We start from the raw sequence: 12,703 nt of genomic DNA, 5'->3' as shown, positions 1-12,703 counted from the left end.
GAGCTGAAAGCTTCCTGTTGATGCACTGTACCCTATGGAGCACTTGCACATTACTTAAAGACACAAGTATCATTTTTTTTTTTTCTATTTATTAGTCCACACGATGGAGCCTTGAAGTTTGAAGGCAAACCATTCCGCAGTGCTCGTCAATTTGGTCAGATTTGCAAACAATTTTCACCTCAGTTGCCCTCATTCCGGTCCTGAGAGGACTGAAGCCTGTGGCATTTGATTTAGGGGCAAAAAGGCGGCATGCAGCCAATGGACCTTTCCGATGGCGATCTTAAGCTCCGCCCCCTTAGCCATGTCCCACAAGCTTCTAAAATGGAGATTGAACAGAACATGTTTGAAGTCGATTCTCTATCGCGTATTCCAGATAATATTGAGGTATGTTTTTTGCCAAATGACTTTTCCGAAAGAGTTCTACAGAGAGGTCTCAACTATTTCACGCAAGGATATGTACACGGAATTAAGATTTTGGACGGGGCACGACGCAATGTCAGAGTTACAGCGAAACGTTGGCGATCGATGCAAAAATGTTTGACGCCTCACAAACTTCACATTGAAATCCAACAGGATAAAATAGTGGAATTGTACTGCGCCTGTAAAGCAGGGTGAGTACTTTTTACTTGGAAAGATCACGAGTAATATCATTGTACTCTTTATAAGTGAGTGGATGTATTCATTTGACTTAGCTCGTAATGGAACCCAGTGCTCTGTCTTAAAAGTCTGATGTGATGCAAATAGATATTTCTCTTGCATGACGTGGCGCATTTGCGTATTATTAACCCAATTCTTCGGCATAAAACATGACATGCTTCATTCAGCAGGTCAGTGATACACTAACAAAGTTAAAGATGTTCTCCTGCAATGTATAAAGCACTGATAATAGTTAAATCAAACTCAGAGAAGATACTTCTCCACATTGTCCACATTTCGTTGTATGTGCACTCTTCCATGAGCCTCAATCCATCGTAGCCACTTCGTTAACTGTGTTTTAGGCTTTGGAAAATGAATCAAACGGTTCCCTTGTAACCTAGCAGGATATTTTTCATCAGAATTGCACATTTCCCAAGCTCATCTGAGGATCGTTTTCTTCATAACATTAAGTTTTCTAAGCGCACACTACTGACAACCAGCATTGCTTGTGGGACAATATGGCATCAAATTTTGTTTGACATCAATACTTAATATTCATTCATGTATGATGTTCTTGTGGATGAAAAAACAAAACCTATGACTAAAATACTCCAGAAGTACGTATCTTGCTGGCTACATTCATGAACGTGAGCAAGCAGGCAGAAATCCAATTGTTCGACGCGCGAGTTTTTTTTATGGCACGGTCGGGTCCGGTCTGGTCCGGTTCGACCACATCACGCATTGAAACTAACGTAGAAAACATGTTTTGTGGTTGACCTCGGGAGCAAGCAAGCCTGAGGAGAACATTCGGATTCCACAGTGGAGGCCCTGTAAGGCAAACGTGCCAACCACTATTGCACTGCGCTGCTGCAATTGTTCTCATGGGAAAAATCTGAAATAGAAATTATCCGTTTCTGGGTTAAACATTGATGTCTACAGGCCACGTTTCAAACTACTGTTGGATCATTTTTTTCATAAGCAATCAAATGAAGCACTCAAATTTTGGCTCAATAATGACAAAAGCCTAACATGAAGCTTTGTACTGTACATTACTTCATACAGAGTACATACTGGACTGCATCATGCTGTGTAGTTATCATACTGGATTACTGATGGTCAGCCGGTTCATAGTTGTACATGCCATCAGAAATAAAAACTTATATTGATATAAGCTCATGCCTACATATGGTAAATACTGTAATTATTTATTCTGCACTTCATACTTGTTTGCAATCTGCATTTCTTTGCCTTGAGATCGGCTTAGATGGAAAAAGATGACATGCTGTGGCAACCCCTAAAGGACAAGCCGAAAGGAAAAGAAGGAGAAAAAGATTTGTTATTATACAGTATTTTGTTAGATGCCAATGTGTAGGTGTACCGGATGAGGTGAAGAATATCTCCCACAACAAAAGGGTCTCTCCTTTTTCCCAGCATCACTCTGCCGGACCACCGCTGCACTAATGTGGCGGCATTAGCATCTCAAGGAGCCTCCATTAAGAAGTGCAAGAAAAGCTGCTCTCGGCAGGGGGAAATCCATTTGGTCCCGGGTTCCAACATCTGCTCCGGCCGTCCCTGGGCCAGAAGGACGGCGCGATAAAGCCGAAGAGCCCTCTGATTTACTGTAATGACACAGATACATAGACAGACAGAGAGACAGACAGACGGGCAGAATGGGCGACCATATGCGGAAGCGCGGGAGGAAAAAAGGGGAAGAGACAAAAACAACTTCTGTCTTGCTGTCTGTCTTTTTTTTTTTGTATGCGGTGCCTTCTCTGAGCGCTTATGTCAGCGGTGGGAAAGGCGGCACGCCAGACGATGCTCTGTGTGAAAGTCCACAGAAGTGAAGATAATAATAGAAGAAGGTCGTAAAAATAGCACATCATCATCATCATAACACACTGCTGGAAGGGATAAGAGTGTGAGAACTTTGCAGGATGTTCTTCATTTCAGATCCAACCAAAAAGAAGACGGAGTCAAAGAGTCAAATAGGCGGGACACGAGGACTCCATGGCCCTCCATCTGCCTTGTTTACATGATTGCATTTGGAGCCTCAAAACGAAAACTTTTGAAAAATGGGTCACAGAGTGGCTAGTTTTCACACTGTTTTCAAATGACATTTGAAAATTGAGCACACAGTGGATGTCTTTGCTCAGTTTCGGATTTGGGTTTGCTAGAGCTGCAACCCACCCAAAACCAGAGAACAGTTGATGTGTGAAAGTTAGCAATTGTCAATTGTCTTAAACGTACTATGCATCCAGCACAGCAGCCACTTCTACATTGCCTGTAATAGCCAAAATTTTTCAGCTTTTGTTTCATGTCACTGTTTTGTGTGAAGAGTACACACATTTAATGCAAGGCACGAAATCAATCCAGCAGTGGGTTGATCAGAGTCAGAATCAGAATCAGCTTTATTGGCCAAGTGTGTAACAACACACAAGGGATTTGTCTCTGGCAGTCGGTGCCACCCTGGTACGACATTCAGAACAAAGAACAAACAAATTAACCAGAACAAATATTATCACTATTAGTGTACTATCAGAACCAAAACAGAAGCAGACACATAGAAGGGAATTCTACAATACTGGGATGAATGGGTGAAGTTTAAGATCAGAAATGTGTCGCCAAACATTTATCTGATTGCGGGATGCCATAATCGCGACATGACGGAAGTCGCAGCGTTATTCGACTGTGAACGGTTCTGCATAAAATTGTCAATGTATCCTTTATGTTGTTATTTTTTATAAACACCACATTTGGGAATATCTTAGCCATAACAGGCGCGAGATGAAACATATGTAAAATGTTGTAACCCTAAAGCGACAGCTATTGTCTTGTGTTGAAAGCAATTGTCACTGTCACATAGATACATTAAGAGCTAGATCTGTAAACAACTATAATCATAAAAGACCAGTTCTCATTTCCTGGTAAGTCAGCAAACATGCACATAGAGCAGGGGATCGAATACAGGGATTCCTCGGTCTATGACTGAGATCCGTTCCTACAGTAGCAACTTAACTCGAACTTAAGTCAGAGTCCACCATTAAAGTCGGAATTTGCATCAAAGTACTTTGTATAAAAAACAAATACATTGAAATAAACAAGATGACGCACAAAGCATTACTGCTGAGACGTGGATGGAGAAGAAGAAGGGGAGGCTGTGCTTAGCTACTGCAAAGGAACCTGGCCCTCAAGCCTCTCCACCTCAAAGTATCGGTATCAAAGAATCTTGTTTTGTGATCATTGCATCTAACGTAGGAACGGAACCTTTGGAACGGAACCATGCACTAAAATAAGGACTTTGTCTTTAATAATTGTCACCATGGTCGACCGACTGACGCCTTGGTGTTGTTGGTGTCTGTCCTTTCTCCGATCTTTTTATGATCTTGAGCTTCGTTTCCATGGTAATTGATTTTATTTTGACCGCAGAAGTATTGATAAAAGACACAGCTTTCTTTTTTGGAGCTATAATGTCTAAAAAGGAGGGCAAAAAAATGCGAAGATACTCCCCGTGCACAAACATGGACAAGCATTACCCGGACAAAATGGCAGACAGACTGGCATTGTAAAGTCAAAATGTCTTGGGTCGAGACCGTCTCAACCCGAGGACTCCCTGTTATTATTTTCCAAACCGTATTGTAGACGTCGCATCAGCGATACCCAGTTTCGGCGCACCTGTGCAAAAGGCAGCACGGGACGAACGGTGGATCTTCTGTTTCTGCCCCGACGCACCAATTTTGCAGGATCTCACAGTGAAAGAGGCCAGTGGAAGTCCAGTACAAGAGTTGCGTTACATCATGAGCCTTATAATGATACAGCGTGTGACTAAAGTGATACTTCGTGACCTTGCGGCGCCACAACGTTGATATTTTCATGTGTCCGACCGCCAACAAAGTGCGTGGTGATAGCACAACCCCCAACGAACATGGCGGTAAAAAGAAGAAAAGATAAACAAACGAGCAGTGGGGAAGGCGTGACGCGCAACACGGCGCCACGGTGATGGATTGCCACACAGTCGAGCAACAAACAAAAGCTGATAAACTCAGTAGTTTTTCTTGTCTTCTCATAGCGGCTTATCTGAGCGCTTGGCTCGATAAGTCATTGCAGTTCGTCTTCATTTTGAAATATAAAGTAAGCGCCTGCTGGAGTTTCAACAGATGATGTGCTGGGAAGAGCCTTTCAAAGTAATAAGTCATAAAAAGGCACCATAAACTAGTTGAAATGTTTTAGGTGAATGGGAAACTTTTCTTTGGAGGCCCTCGGAAGCGCAGGCCAGAGCAGCCGTCGACTGTTTTTTAGCAAAACAGTCCAGATTTATTTGAAGCTCTGTTTTGATGGACAAGCATACAAATCAATAGGAAACAAACATCCATCCATCCATTTTCTTTGCCGCTTATCCTCACGAGAGTCGCGGGAAGTGCTGGAGCCTATCCTCGCTGTCAACATGTAGGAGGCGGGGTAGACCCTGAACTGGTTGCCAGCTAATCGCAGGGCACATAGAGACAAACAGCCACGCGCACAATCACACCTAGGGGCAATTTACACTGTCTAATTAATGTTGCATGTTTTTGGGATGTGGGAGGAAACCGGAGTGCCCGGAGAAAACCCACGCAGGCACGGGGAGACCATGCAAACTCCACACAGGCGGGTCCGGGATCGAACCTGGGTCCGCAGAACTGTGAGGCCAACTCTTTACCATCTGACCCACCGTGCCACCCCAATAGGAAAGAACTCGCCAAAATACTAAATGGAGTAATCAGTGTGAGCTCTTCAGGTCTTCAGCGAGCCAGTCCCGTGATGGAGAGAATCACGTCAAGTGTGCTACTCACGTCCAGTCTACGGCGTACTTTAATTTTAGTCGCCATCATTGCAGAAAAACCTTCTTTATGTGTCGGAAATGCTAACGTGAATTCCAGTGCTTTTGTGTTTCTTTTTTTTTTTTTAATCCACTGTCTCATTTGTGAGCAAATATTCTGTAGAACAGGCTTGGAGCAAGATAATTAAGTTTAGCGATGAACTATTTCTGTATTTTTATGTCCTATACTGATATTGTGGCATTTATTTTTCCTTAAGTGGACACGCCCCGTGACTAATTCACTCCTCGTCATTCCAAAAGTGCTTTCAAGCCGAGCTCAATCATGCCTGCCTTTAAATACCGCGTGCAAGCTCGAATAGGAAAAAAGGCCCGACCAAAACTGGTCCCGCAAAGTTGGAAGCATACACTTGGCCAAAAGGTCGCAGAAAGATGAACAAGTGGAAGACAATAAAAGTCAATGCAACAAAAACACAGGCGGGTCCACAAAGCTTGACTGATGGATGTCTTTAGTGTGTGGTCCAGAACTAAATCATGCAGACCACTCGGCCCTCTCCGTTTACCACTAAGTCTGTCTCTCTTTCTCTCTCTCTCTTTCTCTCTCACCACAGGTCTGCATCACTAACAATTATCTCTGGTGTGAACTCACGCGTAAGGCACCTCACAGTCTAGGCCTGTCATGCACAACCCCCCCCCCCCCCGCCCAACATGTGTACGACTGCCACTTGGGCTGCACCGCATCTGAGTACAAAAAAGTATTAGGACTACAGTAAAATGGGCAAATACTGTAAATACAGTGGAACAGCTGTAGTATAAAGCCACATGCCGCCGAGGTTGCACGATTTCACATACAAACCTAATTTTTAGGATGATGGTTCAAAGTCGCTTGATGTGAGATTTCAGTCAGCACGGATCATAACCTTTAATAGGTTTTGGTGTTTTCTTTAGATTTTTGTAGCTTGTAATGAAAAGAAGAATGTAAACCAGAGATTACATATATAAGTCGTCACTTATCAAAAATGTGTTAATCGTTTTTACATTTTAATATTCTAGGTGGGCGGCACAGTGAATCAGCTGGTAAAGTGTTGGCCTCACAGTTCTGAGGTCCTGGGTTCCATCCCGTCCTCGCCTGTGTGGAGTTTGCATGTTCACTCCGTGCCTGCGTGGGTTTCCTCCGGGCACTCCGGTTTCCTCCCACATCTCAAAAACATTCAACATTTATTGGACACTCTAAATTGTGATTGTGAGTGCGGCTGTTTGTCTCCATGTGCCATTGGCTGGTAACCAGTTAAGGGTGTACCCCGCTTCCTGCCCGTTGACAGCTGGGATAGGGTCCAGCACTCCCCGCGACCCTCGTGAGGATAAGCGGCAAAAGAAAATGGATGGACGGAATATTCTCGGTGCCATGATTCTGTTTACACTTGGGACAGTTAAGAACATTAAATGAAATATATCTGGGAGTTGCACCTATGGAGTGTTGTATTTCTAAATATAACACGATTTTCAATTCTAATAAGACCAAACACTGATCATCTGATATCTTTCCTTATTTTTGTTCTATCAAAACTTTTTTTCAAGTCAAATTATCACACCATTCGAGCATCAATACAACTCAATGTGTTGCACTATTAAATGTTAACTAGTCGACCAAGCAATGCTGAACGATTACTATTGACTACCGTAGTTTCCGACCTACAGGGCGCGACTTTTTGCACACGCTTTCAACCCTGCGGTTTATGCGGTGATGCAGCTAATTTGTGCATTTTTTACAACGGTCACAAGGGTGCAAGCGAGCGGTAAAGGTAAGAGTGAGACCAGTGGATTATATGTGCCGAGGAAGTGACTTTTCAGGTATGTTGGCCCCGTTTATGTGCTAACACTAGTGCAGCGCTAGCGTGTTGCTGCTGTGTTAGGGCCGTGTCTCAGTGATTTTTACCGGTATGTTTTTTGTAACCGCCTCTGTTTGTGCTGTGCTACCGTGTTGGTACTGTATAGCTACCACGGCTGTTTTTCTTTTTTAAACCGGTATGTTTTTTAATTTTTTTTTTTTTTTAAACCAGCCCTGTTCGTGCTACCATGTTGTTGCTATGTTAAGCTAAGCTAAGGTATTAAAAGTTTGAAAACTGTCTTCTTTGTAAATATGTCGTGTTTCAATGTGGGTTTCAATGTGGGCACTTGCGGCTTTTACACAGGTGCGGCGTTTGTATGTACCAAAAGGTATTTCCTTTACAAATGTACTGGGTGAGGCTTATAATGAGGTGCGCTCTGTAGGCCGGAAATTACGGTACTACTGATTTCCACATTTGCTTCAGTTATATTGACCATTTTAGGATCCGGGTCTATTGTAGTACTTCTGTAAACGTGAGCGTGGTCATTATACTACTTCATTAAAAAAGAGAGAAGAGCGTCAAGGTAAAAAAAAAAAAAAAAAAAGGAGCAGAAGGCTAGCTTACTAACTATACTTAAAAAAGGAAGGCTTGACGTCGTCGTCTTTCTGCTGGCGGAGCATGTCCAGTGTCTACAGCCGCACGCACACACAGACGCACACACACGCACAGCCAGATGGAGAGCAGCGCTAAAGCTTAGTTTAATGACAAAAGGACCCTCAATCTGGACACGGATTTATCACTCACTTTAAAGTCCATCTGCGACAAGTTTGGACTGTAAACAGAACTGCTCAGTCTCGCTGCCTTCTTGGGCTTTCGTGTTGGAGGAACTTAGCAACTCCTTAGCAAACGCGCACACACACACACACACACATTCCTGCACAGGCCGGCATGTTGCAAAATTGAAAGAACACAGCAGTGATGTGACGACGTATGAGCACGGGACTTCACAGTAGTGCCCATGAGCCTGGCATCACATGAGGACGGTTGGGTGTCGGGTATTTTTTTTTTATGGGGGGGGTAGAAGAAGAGTGACAGCGCAGAGATAGACTAGCTACCTATTTATAGCCCGGGCCATCTGCAGAGCTCCCTCTTGTCTTTGGTCATCCTGCTCACAAAGGCTTGGAGGCAGATTCCAGCAGCCCCAGCCGCTCCACCATCCATTCACTATTCATTCCCGAGTCGGCAGCACCATATGGATCCGGCCCCACTGCTGGGCCCTGGCCGGCCCGCTTCTCCCACTCCAGCTCTCTTTCTGCAGATTGACATGGTAATGAAGCCTGGATGGCTTGCTTTTCTTCTTTTCCAGCCCTCTTTCTTCCGACGTCTTCCCCTCTTCTCCGCTCAAAGGAGCCGCCATTGAACATGACCGGACCCCCACTCCCTACGCCCCCCCCGTCCTCCTTCTTCTGCTACTTCCTCTCCCCCCTCCGACTCTTTCTCAGTGGTCCAGGCCATCTCCTCTCACATACCCTCCCAATAAGGATGGACCTGGGTAGAGTGCAGACCGACAGTCAGGCTCAGAAAACTTCATGTCAATGTGCAGGACGATATCAATCTATCAATTCTTTTTCTATAGGGCTTGTCCTCATCAGTGTCACAGTGGCATGAGGAAAGAGGAGGGGTACGCCCTGGGCTGGTCGCCAGTCCCTCGCAATACATATGAAGTGTGTCAGAATAAGTGCAGTAGTGGTCTCACAAAGATACACAAATTTGTGGATTCCGTCATGAGCAAGAATGGACCACAGCCAGGAGAGGTGTGGCTTGGCCACCGCTTTGGGTGGTCTGATCTCTGACACCTGTCAACGGTCACAGCTGCTTTGCATGAGGCACTGTGATTAGACCAAGTATTTAATTGGAGTTTTGTCACTGCCATTTGCCAGTTCGTTGCCTTGAGTTAGTGAGTTGCGTTCACTGCCAGCAGGAATCTCCACCACCGAGAGAAAGTGTAGTGTGAGCTGTCCTCGTCATAGCGATTCTGTGCCACCATCGTTTTGTCCCGTCTTAGTTCATGTTTCCAAGTTTGCCTCCTAGTCATCAAACCTCGCTTCATGTTTTGGGATTTTGCTTATAGCCTAGCGTTGTTATGCCTCTGCCTTGTCGGACTGCTTACACCGTGTATGACCTCAGCTTTTAATAAAACTATGCCTAACATCATGCCCTCGTCTAAGAGTCCTGCATTTGGATCCGGCCCCACACCCTTGGTTCATGACACATTCACCTATTTGCTGATGTTTTCCCACAATTTTTAAAAGATGTTTTTTGAGAACTAACCCCTTATTTTTCATAAAATATATCTTGTCATCTGCATACAGTATTTTTTAAATGCAATTGTAACACAGGTCAACAATAAATGTATGGTAGTGGAGGGTTTTTTTTTTAGCTAATTTAAGACAATTTTGATGTGTTGAATCTGAATATCACATTGATTTTGCTCAATCAGGTCAAAGTTTGGAAATATGTCCACGTTTTTGCTCACATGTACAGGTATTTTCGCGACATAAGTTTAAAAAAACGGACATTCAATAATCAATGAAGTAGCATTCAATAAACAGGCACTTACTTTCATCAATGTGTACTTTTCAATGCAAGTTAAGCAAAGTTGTGGACATTTGATGAATAAAGTATTAACTTGATATCAAAACTTGACCTAAACAAAAGAATCGGCTCCCATTTTCACATCCAGCGATACAAAATTATCCTAAATCAGTTGAAAAACCCACAAGTACGTAATATTATATATATGAACTAAAAGGACAATAATGTGAATCAACACCAAACTTCAAAGATGCCGACTTCCTGCATAAGTCTGATTCAAGTAATATTTATTATTACATTAAAATGTTCTATCTTCCAACGTTCACAAAATGTGAAACCAATTTCTGGATACGCGCCCGCATCCCGATCTGGCCCAGAAAGCTTCCTTCGCCCGTGTGGATCCTTTCTTTCTTTTTTCATCAGAAGACATACCTCCCAAAGGCAAAAGAAAATCTTATTTTGGATCAGCACTGAACTTCAAAGCTGCCAAATTGGTGCATATGCATGAATTTTCTCATTCACATCCATGCAATATTCATCAATCAATTACAATGTCTGATCTTGCAATGTTAACAAAATGTGAAAGTGATTCACTTTTGTCCAGATCTGCTCCAAAATATCCCTTCATTGCTATTTTAGGGGATGCAAAGCCTTTCATTTTGCTTTCTCATCATTTTTTAAGTTTAACCCTGCTAGCAAACAAACTCCATTGGTACCTCCCCCTGGGGCCAGAGTTTTTATCTCGGTTCAGGCCCAAATCTCAAAGACGCCTGGCAACCGCACATGCAGAATGTTGTCATTCAAACAGATTCAACAATAATCACTGATAAATTATATGAGTTTTGTTTTAATTCCACCACCACTAGTTTTGGTTAAATGTGCAAACAAACAAACTGGAGTCAGAGAGCACATACAGAACCTCCTTCAGGTCACAAAAATGCCATTTTGGCTCTAGGTCTCTATCAGGCTGAACTCAGGTAATATACAAGAGGTTTGGGATCAATATGTTGTCATATATGTCAAACTAACCGAATTACAGGTCTGGTAATGCACTGCAAGAGCCTTAATATGACCTTTAAAAGGAAAAATGAAACTTATGCAAACCACAGTAGATTTAAAGGTCAGGTGTCATGCCTATAAACATTCTAATATAGATATTGTAATAAAAAATACATATAACATTATTCACTTCAATGTCTATATGAAAAAGTAAATATGAGTGGCGAGATTGTCATCCATGCGCAAAATTGCGGAAGTCTCATTCGACATCCAAGTGGTAGCCATATTGCCTGCAACCTCTGTTCATTACTTCACACCGGGACATTCGCTATTGAAAACAGGCTGTGCCACATACTATGGGACACAGAAGCTCTTTTCAAAGAAGAATGAATCAAGTGAAGTGACCGGGGCAATATTACCCTATCGTTTCGAGCCATATTTAGATGATATGCGGATCACTTCTAACTAACAACAAACTCCCAGACAGTATGTATGAGCCAGCCCTTCCAAAGCCGCCCGCCACGGACACAATCGAGTGAAGTGACCGGGGCAATATTATCCTATCGTTTCGTTTCATTTTGAGCCATATTTAGATGATATGCGGATCACTTCTAACTAAGAACAGACTCCTAGACAGTATGTATGAGCCAGCCTGGCCGAAGCCGTGCCCCTCGTCCGAAGCTGTGCTTGGTGCCGATGGGTACATCAACACATTTAGCACCCCTGACTTACGTGCGCGGATCTTTTGTTACATTCTGAGAGGATTACGTCTCCCACATCTCCCACCCACCAAGCTATTATTTTTTTTTAGTAGCTGTATACACACCTACCTGTCATTTGGAACCCACGAAGCTCTCGCCCTTTGGACCCGTGCAATCCATTTTTCATGAAAAACCGGGTCTTTTTGAAAAGTATGGACAATGAATCAATTCTCCAGAGTGTTCAAACAAAATCCAGCAACACAATGAGCCGGCATTTTAGCTAACACAAAGGAACAACGAGCTACCTTCCAGCAGGTAAAACTACTGCTACTAACGTCACTTCCTGCTTCTTCTCGAGAGGATTTTCATGGCGGGAGTGACAAAAAGCCATATACGTCAAAATCATGTTGTGTGGTGAAAAAATGGATAGGTCCATTCCGGATAGCTTTTTTTCCATTAATAACATACTCAAAAACATGCATTTCACGACAGTATGTGGCACTTTAAAGAAGGCGATTCAGGCAAATATGAAAGTGGGGAGTTTGTTTCCAGATACTTGCTACCCGGTATGGTATGGCTAAGTCAACTGTTTCGACTATCCTCAAGCATAAAGATGTGGAAAAAGTCAGCTCGTGTTGCAAATGGAGTGACTACGATTACAAAACAGAGGCCACGGATAATGGAAGACATGGAGAAACCACTTTTGATATTTGTCGAGGAAAAAGAGTTAGCGGGGGACAGTACCAGCTAGGCCATCATTTGTGGAAAAAGCCTTCCAAATTTAGAGCCTTTGCCAAAAGGAAAAATGCCTCCCGGTACTGAAGGCAATACCAGTGCCTTTGGTTTCAAAACTAGTAGAGGCTGGTTTGAAAAGCTTCAAAACAGAACTGGTATTCATAGTGTGGCAAGGCACGGGGAGACAGCAAGTCCAAACAAAGAGGCTGCTGAAAATTTGGGCAAGAATTCGGTGACTATGTAAAAGGGCAGGGTTTTGATGAAAGATGAAACTGGGATTTTTTGGGAGTGTATGCCACAAAAAATATATACATTACAAAAGAAGAAAATGCTTTGCCCAGGCTGAAAGATAAGGTAACGCTGTTGCTCTGCGGCAATGCTCATGGTGACTGTAAAGT

The 12,703-nt window shown here is 43.2% G+C and overlaps 1 protein-coding gene across 11 annotated transcripts in view; it reads right to left on the bottom strand.

Moving 5' to 3' along the window:
* The window catches only part of LOC133513351 (uncharacterized), a 197,631-nt gene that overhangs the window by 170,418 nt on the left and 14,510 nt on the right, over positions 1-12,703 (bottom strand). Inside the window, exon 4 of one of the 11 annotated variants that reach the window (XR_009798468.1) lies at positions 2,154-2,255. The exons of 9 other annotated variants lie outside the window; for them this stretch is intronic. The gene's annotated coding sequence lies outside the window, so the exon portion shown is untranslated. Of the gene's footprint in view, positions 1-2,153; positions 2,256-10,227; positions 10,303-12,703 lie in introns of those variants that run through there. One more of the 11 variants, XR_009798466.1, reaches the window with a different exon arrangement.

The sequence above is a fragment of the Syngnathoides biaculeatus genome, chromosome 15 (assembly GCF_019802595.1).
Source record: "Syngnathoides biaculeatus isolate LvHL_M chromosome 15, ASM1980259v1, whole genome shotgun sequence".
Lineage (NCBI taxonomy): Eukaryota > Metazoa > Chordata > Actinopteri > Syngnathiformes > Syngnathidae > Syngnathoides > Syngnathoides biaculeatus.
This window is presented reverse-complemented; position numbering and strand designations above follow the sequence as displayed.